A 14,632-nucleotide genomic window follows, 5' to 3' on the forward strand; every position below is an offset into this window, starting at 1 on the left:
TTTGCAAACAATGCGACAAGGAATTAATCTGCAAAACATACAAGCAGCTCATACAGCTCAATATTAAAAAAAAAAAAACACACAATCAAAAAATGGGCAGAAAAAAAAAAAAAAAAGGGCAGAAGACCTAAACAGACATTTCTCCAATGAAGACAGACAGATGGCCAGTAAGCACATGAAAAGATGCTCAATGTAGCTAAATATTAGAGAAATGCAAATCAAAACTACGAGGTATCGCCTCACACCAGTCAGAATGACCATCATCAGAGTCTACAAACAACAAATGCTGGAGAAGATGTGGAGAAAAGGGAACCCTCCTACACTGTTGGTGGGAATGTAAATTGGTGCAGTCACTATGGAGAACAGTATGGAGGTTCCTCAAAAAACTAAAAACAGAGCTACCACACGATCCAGCAACTGCACTCCTGGGCATATATCTGGAGAAAATTCTAATTTAAAAATATACATGCACCCCAATGTTCACTGCAGCACCTGCTTACAATAACCAAAACATGGAAGCAACCAAAATGTCCATCGACAGGTGAATGGATAAAGATGTGGTACATATATACAATGGAATATTACCCAGCCATAAAAAAAGAATGAAATAATGCCATTTGCAGCAACATGCATGGACCTACAGATTATCATACTATGTGAAGTAAGTCAGATAAAGACAAGTATATGATATCACTTATATGGAGAATCTTAAAAAAAAATGATACAAATGAACTTATTTACAAAACAGAAACAGACTCACAGACTTAGAAAATAAGCTTATGGCTACCAATGGGGAAGTTGGGGGAGGGATAAATTAGTAGGAGTTCGGGATTAACATATACACACTACTATTAAAAAGATAATCAACAAGGACCTACTGTATAGCACAGGGAATTCTACTCAATATTCTGTAATAATCTATGTGGGAAAAGGATATATGTACATGTATAACTGAATCACTGTGCTGTACATCTGAAACTAACAAAACTTTGTAAATCAACTATACTCCAATATAAAGTAAAAAAAATTTTTTAATTGTACTGGAGGGACTTCTCTGGTGGCGCAGTGGCTAAGAATCCACCTGCCAATGCAGGGGACACAGGTTGGAGCCGTGGTCCGGGAAGATGCCACATGCCACGGAGAGCGGAGCAACTAAGCCCATGCGCCACAACTACAGAGCCTGCGCTCTAGGGCCCACCTGCTGCAAACTACAGAGCCCACACACTTACAGCCCTGTGCTCCGCAACGAGAGAAGCCACTGCAATGAGAAGCCTATGCACTGCAACAAAGAGCAGCCCCTGCTCAACGCAACTAGAGAAAGCCCACGCAGCAACGAAGGCCTAACACAGCCAAAATATAAATAAATTAATTAAAATTGTACTGGAGGACCTAGTCAGTGCAATAAGAAAAAGAAATGATACATATGGACTGGAAAAGCAGAATTAAAACTACCATAATTCAGAGATGACATATTTCTATCTATAGAAAAATCCCCCAAAAATCTACAAATTATTAAAACTAATAAGTGACTTCAATAATATAAGTGGATATAAGGTATATACAAAGAATTATTTGGTTCTGTATACTAGTAATGAACAATGAGTAAATGAAAAAAATTAAAATTTTATTTACAATGTTACCTTAAAAAGTCAGATCTAGTAATAAATCTAAAGATATGCAACATCTCTATTCAGAAGGCCTTAAAACATTATTGAAAAAAGTAAAAATAACCTAAATAATAGAAAAATACAACATATTCATAGATAAGAAAACTAATATGGTAAAAAATGTTAATTCTTCCCCAAACTAATTCACAAATTCAGTTCAATTCCAATCAATAGGCTAGTGGAATTTTTGCTGTGTAAATTAACAAACTGATTCAGAAGTTGATACAGAAATGTAAACAGCCAAGAACGACCAGGAACAAAAAAAGATATGAATAACAAATAAGATATAATTGGAAGATCTGATATCATATATCAAGATTTATTGTAAAGCTACAGTAATTAATAAGACAGTGTCCAATAGGAATAAGAACACTCATATAAATTCATGGGAAGGAACAGAGAATCTGGGAATAGACTCATACATATATGGACACCTGATTTATGTGACAAAGATGGCACAGCAGAGCAACAGATTTAAGACAACTCTTTCTATAAACACTGCTGGGTCAATGAGATTATCACTATGGCAGGAAAAAATCAATCAAACCTTACCACAACAGTTCGGAGGGCAATTATGGAATGGTGATGAAAATCAATGTGTTTGTCCTCCACCTATCTGTGTATTTTATACTACTTCAACTAGAATGCAGACTCTGTTTTCAAGAAATTTCCAAATTAACATAATAGTACATCTATTCTTTAAGTGATGCTTCCCTTCCTCTAGTCACTAAAAATGAAATAAACCACAAAGAAAGGAGATGTGGGCTCAAACTACGGTGGGAAGTGAGGATGTCAGGAGCCTCCAGAAACTATGATCTGCCCACCAAACAGCTCTTACTTGGAAAACCTCAAACTAAGGTGCTTTGGGTTCATTTAATCTTTTGGCCTTATGTTCTAAGACCTGATATTCCATGCCTAAATGGAAAAATGAAGCCTCTGAAATGTATACTTTGTACTTCATCCCTGGCATTTGATTGTTAGATCTGTAAATAGATCAGATAATTTAAAAGACTCTCACTTTAAAAATGTAATGGATTGGGCTTCCCTGGTGGCGCAGTGGTTGAGAGTCTGCCTGCCAATGCAGGGGACACGGGTTCGAGCCCTGGTCTGGGAGGATCCCACATGCCGCGGAGCAACTAAGCCCCGTGAGCCATAATTACTGAGCTTGCGCGTCTGGAGCCTGTGCTCTGCAACAAGAGAGCCCGCGATAGTGAGAGGCCCACGCACCGCGATGAAGAGTGGCCCCCGCTTGCCACAACTAGAGAAAGCCCTCGCACAGAAACGAAGACCCAACACAGCCAGCCATACATACATACATACATACATACATACATACATACATACATACATACATAAATAAATAAGTAAATAAATAAGTAAATAAATAAGTAAGTAAGTAAATAAATAAATAAATAAAATTTTTTTAATGTAATGGATTTATTAGAATAATCAAAACTACAACGAGATACCACCTCACACCCATTAGGATGTTTACTATCAAAAAAACAGAAAACAACAAGAATTGGCAAGGATGTGAAGAAACTGCAACCTTTGTACAGTTGGTGGGAACGTAAAATGGTGCAGCCACTGTGGAAACTGCAACCCTTGTACGGTTGGTGGGAACGTAAAATGGTGCAGCCACTGTGGAAACAGTATGGTGATTTCTCAAAAAAATTTAAATAGAATTATCATATGATCCAGCAATTCTACTTCTGGGTATATACCCAAAAGGACTGAAAGCAGGTTCTCAAAAGAGATATTTGTACACCCATGTTTATAGCAGCATTATTCGTAACAGCTAAAACATGGAAGCAACCCAAGTGTCCATCAATGGATGCACAGATAACAAAATGTGGTCTACACACACAACAGAATATTACTAATCCTTAAAAATGAAGGAAACTCTGCAATATGCTACATGTATGAACCTTGAAGACATTATACTCAGTGAAATAAGCTAGTCGAAGGAAGACAAATACTGTATGAATCCACGTACACGAGGTATTTACGGTAAAAATCATAGAAACAAAGTTTAATCGTAGTTGTCAGGGGTTGGGGAGAGAGCGGAGAGTTATTATTTAATAGGTATAGGATTTCAGTTTTACAAGTTTAAATGAGTTATAGGGATGGATGGCTGCACAAGAATGTGAAATATACATTTTTAAATGGTTAAGATGGTAAATTTTACATTATGTATAGTTTACAAGAAAAAAGATTTTTAATGTAACAAATTGTATGCCTCTGTGTTTACTCTTGGTTTTCACGAAATCAACGGCCACGTTCAGAACAAAACCTGAAAACAGTCCTCTCGTTCTTATCTCTCTATAACAAATCCTCACCCCCACCATTTTCATAGAAAATCTTCCCCAGTTGCTATTACCCAGGAAAGGAAATAAAATATTCCATTTGTGAATTTGAGCTATGGCCATCTACAACCAGGAAGAGCAAACCTGACTTCACAAAAGGTTAAAAAGGAAGAAAGAATCTGGTTCATTTACAGATCTAACAATCAAATGCCAGGGAATAAGTGCAAAGTATACATTTCAAAGTGGAGGGGAAGGAAAGAGGGAAGGGGAAGGATGGAGGGAGAGGAAGGCAGGGAAGAGAAGAAAATTGATAAAAAGAAGCAAAAGAAAAGGAAGACCAACAGGAGCTGTGGAAAATAATGGGCTTTTTAAGTTGCCCTGGTTACAGTATGCAGAATGTATCAGAGAGGAGAAAAGATCACCAGCACTTAATTTTGGACTAGGAATGAGGGAGAGGTAAGTGTCAAGGTTTCTGGCTTACACGGCATGCTGTATTGGGGTGTTTTCAATTGAGGTAAGGAATTTAGGATGAAGACCAAGTTTGCAGAAGGTAGTGGTGTGTGCATTGGTTTGGGGGCTTACAAAGTTCTGGTTATCTTTTAGACATACCAGGGGAGATATCAGATAGGCATATAGAGAGAGGGCACAGAGAAGTTGAGAACATGTGTTGAAGATACAACTGTGTGAGTTACCTACATAAGTGCACTAACTGAAACCATCACTGTAGATTAGACAACCCAAGAGAATTTCGTAGAGAGAACATGGATCAAGTCTCGAGGAACCCAACATCTAAAGATTAGATAAAGGACATTTAACCTGGGGAGAGGATGCATGACCAAAAAAGTAGGAGCAAATCTAGGAGAGCCCTCTTAAATCAGTGAAGACAGAATTTCAAGAAGTGCAGACTGCTGCTGCTAAGTCAAAAAGCAAAAAGAATTTAAAATGTCCCCTAGCTTTAGCAAAATGTTGGTCACTGGTGACTATAACAAGAGCTGTTCTGGTGAAGTAACAGAGCCCCAATCCAGACTGGAGAGGGTTAAGGAATAAGTAGGAGGTAGAGAAATAGAGAACAGAACTCTCTCCAGAAGACTGACCAAAAAAAAAAAAGGGAAGGAGGCAGATGGAGAAGTAGCTAGAAAGAGATGAGAGGTCACCTGAAGGTCTGTGGTTTATTCAAATTTTATTCTCATTTAAACTAAAATAATACACGTACATGATTTTGTTTTAAATTAAACAGTCCCACCCCTTGCTACCCCAACTCTGCTACCCTGAGGCAATCACTTTTAGTTGTTTTTGGTACTTACCTCAGTATTTACAAATAACACAATTATCCCACCATTATTTATTGATTTCCTGCTCTATGTCATTTAATCTCTTTCACATACACACCTCCCCCCACACACACACACCCTTCCTTTTAACTTTTCGAGAAAGTTAGACCCCTACCTCTGATTAAATCAGTATCAGTGATTAAACTATTAGGAGAACCCAAACATGTCCACAGCTAAGACGAGCAGTTTCCTCCTCTCTATGCACTGACCAACACATTGAACTGCTCCAAACCTTAACCTGCCTCCTCGGCTCCCAGGAACCTCAGCCTCTGCTTGGCTCCATCAGGACAGTTTTCACAAAGAGCAGGGTGATTGTGGAACTCACCTCCTAAGCTTCTTCACCTCAGGGATCACAGTCTTACATTGCCTACTATCCAGTGCCTAGGAACTCATATATCCCATATATCTCATCGAGCTTCACAACTGTTTATGATGGGAATGCAAGGCTGGTACCAGTTCCTCCATCATGGCTGGAAGTGGAAGTCTAAGCTTCCTAATACCCCTGTTTTTAATGGGGTATCACCCATTTTCAGGTGGGACTACTTCACAATTGCTCTGGGTGCCCTTTACAGAAAATACACTTCAAGACTTCTCAGTACAGGACAGGGTAGTGACGTGGATGAAGGTGGATGACGTGGAGGAGGGAGCTGGGCATAGAACTGTACACACTAGGATGAATCACCCTACTCTTACTGCCCCACCACACACACCACTTTCCCTGCCACCAGAGGGACAAAGTACTTCTAATTCTTGAGATTTCCAGGATTTTGAGACTGAAATTGGCATGTTTCTTGGTCCTTCCCTCTGCAGGCACTTAGCTATCCAGACTGCTAAATCAGAAACACTTCATCCACCTTCTTTCCAGTTTCTAAAATGTTGATGACATCTCTTCTGTGCTGTAGTCTATCTCTTTCCTTTTGTCCTTATAGGATTAGGTATTTTTACTCATTTCAATAGGGTTTCAGGTAAGAATACATGTTCACGTCATCGTGTTCTGACAAAGCCAGGTTTGAACTTTTATTTCAAATATAGAAGACTTGAAAATGTTTGAGATCCAGTAAGAGTATTCACTTGAGAGGCAAAGGCTGACTACACATGAGAGAAAAGGAATGTATAAACTTTCTGGAAAGCCAGAAGATGAATACAAGCAAGAGAAGTAATCAGCTTTTACTAGTAAGACATCATATGCAAATTCATAGTTCTCATCATATTTAAAAGATTTCTTAACATTTTTAAATCTACAGAATCCTAAGGAAAGCACTCGTTTTTTGGCAATCCCATAAAATTATTGAGATCAATACAAATTCAGTAATGCCAGAACCTAACTGGGGAGGTAAATAAGTCTATTTGAATAGAAATTTAGGGTGCAGATTGGGTAATTAAAAATTTCTCCATTTTGAAGAACAAAGCTGGAGACATCACACTTCCAGATTTCAAATTGTATTACTATAGCTAACCACTGGTGAATATTTGAAAGTCGTTAAGAGAGTAGATCCTATGAGTTCTCATCACAAGGAAAACAATTTTTTTCCTTTCTATATGAAATGATGGATGTTAACTTACCTTGTAATTATTCCACAATATATGTAAGTCAAATCACTATGCTATATGCTATGCTTACACCTTAAGCTCATACAGTGCTGTATGTCAACTATTTCTTAATAAAACTTGAAGAAAAAATCTTAACTAGAGACAAAATCTGTATTACAAAGCTATGGTAACAAAAAAGTAGGGTACTAGCATAAAAACAGACCCAAGAGATCAATGGAACAGAACAAAGAACCCAGAAGTAAACCCATGCACATATGGTCAATTAATATATGACAAAGGAGCCAAGAATATACAATGGGGAAAGGACAGTCTCAAAAACTGAACAGCCACATGCAAAAGAATGAAACTAGATCACTATCTTATACCATGCGCAAAAATTAATTCAAAATCAATTAAAGACTCAAACATAAGACCTGAAACCATAAACTCCTAGAAAAATATAGGAGGTAAGCTCCTAGACATCTGTCTTGGCAATGATTTTGACACCAAAAGCAAAGGCAACAAAAGCAAAAATAAGTGAAGCTACATCAAACTAAAAAGCCTCTGCACAGCAAACAAAACCATCAACAAAATGATAAAGTAACTTGCAGAATGAGAGAATATCTGCAAATCATATACAATAAGGCGTTAATATCAAAAATATGCAAAAACTTGGACTTTCCTGATGGTCCAGTGGTTAAAGACTCTGCGCTTCCAATACAGGGAGCGCGGGTTTGATCCCTGGTGGGGGAACTAGGATCCCACATGCCACGTGGCAAGGCCAAAGAAAGAAAAAATATATATATATACAAAAACTCAATACAAAAAAGAAGTCCAATTTAAAAATAGTCAGATGATCTCAACAGACATTTTTCTAAAGACCACATATAGGTGGCCAACAAGTACATGAAAAGTTACTAGACACCACTAATCGTCAGGGGAATGCAAATCAAAATCACAATGAGATTATCACCACACACCTATGAGAATAACTACCGTTGAAAAGACAAGAAGTAACAACTATTGGCAAGGATGTGGAGAAAAGGGAACCATCAGGCACTGTTGGTGGGAATGTAAATTGGTGCAATCACTATGGAAAATAGTGTGGAAGTTTCTCAAAAAATTAAAAATAGGGCTGCAAGCAAGGTGGCAGAATAGAAGGACTTGGAGCTCACCTCCTCCCACAAATACATCAAAAATATGTCTACATGTGAAAAAATTCTCACAGAACACCTGCTGAACGCTGAAAGAAAATCTCATAAAACCAAAACTGCAAGAAAGGTCACCACGTAACCAGGTGGGACAAAAGGAAAAAAAAAAAGAACTGGGATGGGACCTGCACCCCTGGGAGGAAACTGTAAAAGAAGAAAGGTTCCCTCACCCTGGGTAGCCCCTTCACCAGCAGGGAGATCAGTCAGGACAAAAAGGGAGCTTCGGAGACTCAGAGAAGAGCACAGCAATGGGTTTGTAGCAGGCAGAACAGAGAGAGACCAGCATAGATGGTCCATGCCCCTTGGTGCATTCCCCAGCCGGAGGTGCATGTCTGCTGGTGTGCGAGGCGGCTGGGTGCTGAAACTAGGGCTTCAGAGGACAGACCCGGGGAGAGGACTGGGGTTGGCTGCACGGAGACAGCCTGAAGGGGCTGGAGTGCGGTACAGGCTGCAACCAGGGTGTGTACATGGACAACGCCTGGGCCCACCATAGAGATGAAGCGCCATTATTAAGGGGCATGCAAAAGGGAGGCGGGCCTGCCATAGCAGCCTCTTTGCATGCTCACAGCAGGCAAGGCACCACCTCTACAAGCTCTGGGAGTTCACAAGCGCCAACAGGTTGCCCACACGTGGAGACAGGACTGAATTCAGAGCCCATCCCCAGGGGCCACATGACTTAGAAGCAGGGCTGAAATTAGAGCCCTCTCCCCACAGCTATGCACTCCACAGTTTACGCTACCATGGCCAGCTTTGTAAACTCAGCACCTGTGGGACAGCCGAGTGGACTATGGGTGCACTGGTGCCTGGAGCAAGTCCGGCATTAGCAGCTGTAGGCTTTGTGGGTGTGCATGCACAGGGACGGGGTTGGGGTCTGGGCTGCTTCCATAGGTCCCACAGTGGGTCCAGGTACAAGACTACTGCGGTCCTGGTACCTGACTTCAGTGGATCTGTGCCTACAGATCTGCACACAAAAGTCCAGGACCTGATGGCTTCACTGGAAAATTCTACCAAACACACAAAGAAGAACTTATACTGATCCTTCTCAAACTCTTCCAAAAGACTGAAGAGGAGGGAACACTCCCAAAGACATTCTATGAAGCCACCATCGCCCTGATACCAAAACCGGACAGAGATACTACCAAAAAAGAAAACTACAGGCCAATATCTTTGATGAAGATGGACACAAAAATTCTCAACAAAATATTGGCAAACCAGGGCTTCCCTGGTGGCGCAGTTGTTGAGGGTCCGCCTGCCAATGCAGGGGGCGCGGGTTTGTGCCCCGGTCTGGGAGGATCCCACGTGCCGCGGAGCGGCTGGGCCCGTGAGCCATGGCTGCTGAGTCTGCGTGTCCGGAGCCTGTTGCTCCGCAACGGGGGAGGCCACAGCGGTGAGAAGCCCGCGTACCGCAAGAAAAAATAAATAAATATTGGCAAATCAAATCCAACAACACATAAAAGAGATCATACACCACGACTAAGTTGGATTCATCCCAGGGTCACAAGGATGGTTCAACACATGCAAATCAATCAATGTGATATACCACATCAACAACAAGAAGAAACCACACGATCATCTCAATAGAGGCAGAAAAAGCATTTGATAAAATTCAACATCCATTCATAATAAAAACTCTTATCAAAGTGGGCACAGAGGGAACATATCTCAACATTATAAAAGCTGTTTATGACAAACCTACAACATAATAGTCAACAGTGAAAAGCTGAAAGCCTTCCCGCTAAATTCTGGAAGAAGACAAGGATGCCCACTCTCACCCCTTCTAGTCAACGTGGTTTTGGAAGTCCTCGTCACAGCAATCAGACAAGAAAAAGTAAAAAAATATCCAAATTGGAAAGGAAGAGGTAAAATTGTCATGATATGCAGACGACACAATACTCTATACAGAAAACCCTAAAGACTCCACACAAAAACTACTAGAACTGGTAAAGGAATTCAGCAAGGTAACAGGATACAATGTTAACATACAGAAATCTGTTAAATTTCTTTACGCTAACAATGAAATATCAGAAATGGAAATTTTTTTTAATCCCTTTTAAAAGCACATCAAAAAAAAAAAAAAAACTTAGGAGTAAACCTGACCAAGGAGGTGAAAGGCTTACATGCTGAAAACTATAAAACACTGATAAAGGAAATTGAAGATGATTCAAAGAAATGAAAAGATATCCCATGCTCTTGGACTGGAAGAATTAACATTGTTAAAATGGCTATACTACCCAAAGCAATCTACAGATTTAATGCAATCCCCATCAAATTACCCATGACATTTTTCACAGAACTAGAACAAATAATCCCAAAATCTATACGGAACTACAAAATACCGAGAACTGCCAAAGCAATCCTGAGAAAAAAGAACAAAGCTAGAGGAATAACGCTCCCTGTCTTCAGACACTACTACAAAGCTACATTAATCAAAATAGTGTGGTACTAGCACAAAAACAGACATAAGGATCAATAGAGAGCCCAGAAATAAACCCACACACCTACTGTCAATTAATCTTTGACAAAGAAAGCAAGAACATACAATGCAGAAAAGACAGTCTCTTCAGCAAGTGGTGTTGGGAAAGGTGGACAGCCACATGTAAATCAGTGAGGTTAAAACACTCCCTCATGCCACACACAAAAATAAACTCAAAATGGTTTAAAGACTTAAATATAAGACATGACACCATAAAGTTCCTAGAAGAGAACATAGGCAAAACATTCTCTGACACAAATCGTATCAATGTTTTTTTATGTCAGTCTCCCAAGGCAAAAGAAATAAAAGCAAAAATAAACAAATGGAACCTAATCAAACTTAAAAGCTTTTGCAGAGCAAAGGAAACCATAAACAAAATGAAAAGACAACCTACGGACTGGAGAAAATATTTGCAAATGACGTGACTGACAAGGACTTAATTTCCAAAATATACAAACAGTTCAGACAACTCAGTAACAACAACAACAAAACCACCCAATCAAAAAATGGGCAGAAGACCTTAATAGACACTGAAGAAGACACACAGATGGCCCATAAGCACATGAAAAGATGCCCAACTTTACTAATTATCAGAGAAATGTAAATCAAAACTACAATGAGGTATCACCTCACACCAGTCAGAATGGCCAACATTAAAAAAATCTACAAACAATAAACGCTGGAGAGGGTATGTTGAGAAGGGAACCCTCCTACACTGTTGGTGGGAATGTAAATTGGTGCAGCCGCTATGGAAAACAGTATGGAGGTTCCTCAGAAAACCAAAAACAGAATTACCATATGATCCAGCAATCACACTCCCGGGCATATTATCTGGAGAAAACTCTAATTCAAAAAGATACATGCACCCCTATGTTCACAGCAGCACTATTTACAGTAGCCAAGACATGGAAGCAACCTAAATGTCCATCAACAGATGAATGGACAAAGAAGATGTGGTGTATATATACAATGGAATACTATTCAGCCATAAAAAAGGATGAAATAATGTCATTTGCAGCTACACGGATGGACCTAGAGATTATCACACTAAGCGAAGTAAGTCAGAAAGAGAAAGACAAATACCATATGATACCACTTATACGTGGATTCTAAAATATGACACAAATGAACTTATCTATGAAACAGACATAGAGAGCAGATTTGTGGTTGCCCAGGGGGAGGTGGGGTGGGGGAGGATGGATTGGGAGTTTGGGATTAGCTGATGCAAACTATTATATATAGAATGGATAAACAACAAGGTCCTACTGTAAAGTACAGGGAACTACATTCAATATCCTGTAATAAACCATAATGGAAAAGAAAATATTAAAAATAGAACTCCCATATGATCCAGTAATTACACTTCCAGGTATTTATCTGAAGGAAATGAAAACTCTATCTCAAAGAGATATCTGTACCCCCATGTTCACTGCAACATTATTCACAATAGTCAAAAGATGGAAACAACGTACGTGTTCATGAATGGATGAATAAGGAGGGTGTGGTATATATATACAATGGAATATTATTCAGACATAGCAAAGAAAGAAATCCTGTCTTTTGCAACACCACAGATGGACCCTGAGAGCATTAAGCTAAATAAGTCAGAGAACGACAAATACTGCATGATCTCACTTATATGTGAAATCTAAAAAAACCAAACTCATATAAATGGAGAACACATTGGTGGTTGCCAGAGGCAGGCGAAGGTGGGAGAAAAATGGGTAAAGATGGTCAAAGGGTACAAGTTTCCAGTTAAATATTTCCAGATAAATAAGTCCTGGGGATATAATAACGTACAGCACAGTGACTACAGTTAACAATAGTGTATTATATATTAGGAAGTGGCTAATAGGGTAAATCTTAAAAGTTCTCACAACAAGGAAAAAATATACATAACTACGTGAGGTGATGGAAGTTAACTAAACTTACTATGGTAATCACTTCACAATACATAGGTATATCAAGTCATGTTGTATACTTAAAACTAATACGTTAACATGTCGTCTACGTTGCAAATGAAAAAATTTTTTTTGCATTTTGAACACATCAAAAACACATGAACACATACAAAAAATGACCTAATGCACAGCTTTGCCATCTACAGCACATTTCTCCATAAAAATGGAAGTCTGCAATGAATCAAATTATAGAAGAGATTTGGGTGTAACTGATCTTATAAACAATTTACTAAACAAACAAAATTTTAGAACTATATTATGAAATCTGTTAGTTTTTCTGCTTTCCCTAAGTAATTTAATTTTAACCAAAGTGGATAATGCATGCAAACCTAATCAATACCAATTTGCAAAAATTCTTCTATTAAAATTTTACACTTCTAACAAAAAGCAGCTTGTTACTACATAAAGCTTAAACCTTCCAAAATGTGACTTTTTTATTCACAGAAAAAACAAATTTTTCTTTCAAGAGCAAGAATGTCATCTGAAAACAAAGGGAGTAAAGCTAGTAACTATTCATTTCCACAGAGACAAAAAGAACTGGAAAAAAAAAAAAGAAAAAAAAAAAGAACTGAAAAGATGTAGGTTAAAAGGTTGTTTTTATTTTTAAAGACCTGTAATGAAAATTATGATTAACACAAACGTCTCTCTCCTTGGAGAAAACAAACAAGTATGTCATAAAAACACTACATAGCTAAGAGGTGAAAATTTTGTGTTGGCCAAAGAGTTTGTTTGGGAAACCCAATTTTGAATATTGGCCGACCCAATGTTTGCTTTTATTTTTTTTTTAATTAATTTTTTGGCCACGCCACACGGAATGTGGGATCTTAGTTCCCAACCAGGGATCGAACCCATGCCCCCTGCATTGGAAGCACGGAGTCTTAACCACTGGACCGCCAGGGAACTCCCTGAAAGTATTTGCTTTTAGACAACATTCCTAATTTTGTTTTTCCATATTGTTGGGTCAAGGAAGTTTTGTTTTTTTTTATCAGTGACCTAAATAATCAATGTTACAATTAGAGAAGTTCATAAAATTACAAGCATAATACCTTTTTTATCATAACTTTGTTTTATACTGATTAATGGCGGTGATTTCTTAACGACTTTTTCTAAAATGTTTCAAATACCTAAAAATTATTAAATTAAAAGAAACTCCGCTCAGTTGTCTATAGCAATTCATACTAAAAGCATACTTTATTTTGTTCAATGGATATTAAAGAAACTAGAAGATGGAAGTAGTTTTATGAAAGTATCCTTTAGTGGAAAATGCTGTCATTATTGTACTTATTTAAAAAAAAAAAAGAATCAAAGAATCAATCTAGTCAACATGTATCCACTGTTTATGAGTACCTACTATTTGCTAAGCCCTGCTCTAGGTAACTGGGATATAGCGGTGGACAACTCAGAAAGGTTCCTGCACTTATATAGAGGGACAAAACATAAACATAAAAACAAGTAAGATGAAATCAGATAGTGAGTGATAAATCGTATGAAGAAAATAAAAGAAGGAAAATAATAAAATAACAGGCAATGGGGAGAGCTACTGTGATGGTTAACTGTACACGTCAATTTCACTGGCCTCAGGGTGCCCAGATAGCTGATTAGATAGTGTTTCTGGATGAGATTCACATTTGAATCAGTAGACTCAGAAGAGTAGATTTCCCTCCTCACTGTGCGTGGGCCTCATCCAATCCACTGAGGGCCTGAATAGAATGAAAGGTGGAGGAACAAGGAATTTGCCCTTTTTTCCCTGCCTTACTGCTTGTGCTGGGTCACCTCATCTCATATTCTCCTGAGTGAGATGTATACCATCAGCTCCCCTGGCTTTCAACCCTTCAGGCTCTGACAGAAACTACACCATCAGCTTTCCTATGTCTCCAAGCTTCATATCATGGGACCTCTCAGCCTCCATAAACACACAGCAAACTCTTCACAATAAATCTCCACGTACATATGTGTGTTCCAGGGAGAGGGGGTCCACCACTGGTTCTGTTTCTCTGGAGAACCCTAGCACTGTTCCTTTACACTGGTTGGTCAAAGTTGCTATGGTAGTCATTAGTATTGCTCATCATCAAATATTTCTAATTCTTGTCCTAGGCACTGGTAGGACTGCACTTCCCCACTGCCCTGAAATTAGGTTTGGCCATGTGACTAGA

The 14,632-nt window shown here is 38.8% G+C and overlaps 1 protein-coding gene across 12 annotated transcripts in view; it reads right to left on the reverse strand.

The window, feature by feature from the left end:
- The window catches only part of ZMYND11 (zinc finger MYND-type containing 11), a 139,962-nt gene that overhangs the window by 100,506 nt on the left and 24,824 nt on the right, over window positions 1-14,632 (reverse strand). The gene's annotated exons all lie outside the window — the stretch shown is intronic.

The sequence above is a fragment of the Monodon monoceros genome, unplaced genomic scaffold (genome assembly GCF_005190385.1).
Source record: "Monodon monoceros isolate NGI ecotype Baffin Bay Population unplaced genomic scaffold, NGI_Narwhal_1 Super_Scaffold_21, whole genome shotgun sequence".
Lineage (NCBI taxonomy): Eukaryota > Metazoa > Chordata > Mammalia > Artiodactyla > Monodontidae > Monodon > Monodon monoceros.